This window comes from Malurus melanocephalus, unplaced genomic scaffold (assembly GCF_030028575.1).
Source record: "Malurus melanocephalus ecotype Western Australia unplaced genomic scaffold, MMel_1.1 scaffold_37, whole genome shotgun sequence".
In the NCBI taxonomy this organism is placed as follows: domain Eukaryota; kingdom Metazoa; phylum Chordata; class Aves; order Passeriformes; family Maluridae; genus Malurus; species Malurus melanocephalus.
In genome coordinates, this window is record NW_026623269.1 from 1507415 (window position 1) to 1509014 (window position 1600).

A 1600-nucleotide genomic window follows, 5' to 3' on the forward strand; every position below is an offset into this window, starting at 1 on the left:
TTTTTTTTGCGTTCTGTAATGTTTAGTGTCTTGATCTTGGTAAATTCGGGATTATACTTACCTTGACCTTCTAAAAGCAACGCTCTTAGACCACTTCTTGAAATTGGATTACTTTGAAGGAAGAACTTTGTTCTGTTAAGTTCATTAAGGGTCTTCTTTTTAATTCTTCTTTTGGGGGGAGGAGGGCTTTTTGGTTATTAGTTTTTGTTGTTTGTTTTTTTTCAACAGACAAATAAGCAAAAATAACTGCCTGAACCTCCCCTGTTCCACATACCATTTGGGCCATACCTTTCAAATAGCAATCACATGCAAATCTGTGTTCAGTGCTTCCATGGCTGGTGTTTATTCTCRATAAATTAATATATAACTCCATAAAACCTGTACTATAAAATGTTGTTTTATCAGATTTCAGAGAATGGCAGCTCTAGCTGTATTTTGGCCTTCCCTTTAGGGAAACGTTGGACTTTGCACTTTTTAAAAAAGAAACAAAAAGTCATTCTATCAAAATCATTTATACATATAATGCCTTTCTGGTCTGAGTGTTTCTTGGTTTTGCCAATATTCTTGTACCTTTGTGGGATTTGTGAAATCAGTTGCTGACAGTTTTGTTTGATTGTGACCAATGAGCAAATGTATAGTGTGTGTGATGTAAAGATGACTTTGGCAGTTTCTATCTTCTAGACTTGCTCCATTTTGTTCATAGTGTGCAAGTGCCATTGTGAGTACTGAAATGATGGTGACCTTTTCAAATGTTGAAAAGATGAGCTGTTTCAGATTTGATTTTTCATTATGTGCCTTGATGATGACTGTTCAATTGTGTATTCCTTTGTCTCCTTATCTCCATTTTACATAAATGTATGTTTACCTTTTTAGCTCTGTAAAACTACCAGTTTCTAATAAATTTTTGTTTCCTTATCTGGCTGGAGTGTACTGATGGGTTTTTTGGGTCTGATTGATGACACTTCTTTATTACATTATATGCATAGTACTCAATGTAAAAAACGAAGATAATTCATCTAAAAATAAGTTTGAGATTAGTCTATGCTTTGCTATTACACTGATACTTGAAAACATAGTTTGAGATAATTCAATTGTCATCCTGTTTAAAAATGACTCATTGCTTAATGGAAGACCAGATGTTTAATATTTTTGCTCATTCATTGAACAATATTACACAATGATTTGCTTCTGTGTATGTTGCATGAYGGAACTCAATAATCAGGGACTAATGTACTTGTTTTTATTCTGACTGCTGATCTTGCTTTGTTGTTAATCTTACTTGTTAGCCAAAGGATCAATATAAAATCTTTTCAAGGTAATTGACTTAATTTACTCTGCATGTGTAGCATGCTAGCAGCCAGCTTAGACAACTCCTTTTGAGTTTTTCACACCAATCCTTCAAATGTTAAAGATAATTGTAACAAATTAGGGAAGCTTTTCTTGTCTCTGCTTCAGATATAGGTCTTGTAACACAATATTTTGAAGTTTTCTTTTAAGTAATGGAAGAGGTAGATGCACAGTGTATGACTCCTGACTAARTGAACAATCTGACATATAATTTGACTCCAGGCAAGAATGATTTTAGCTGGAAGTGCTCTGC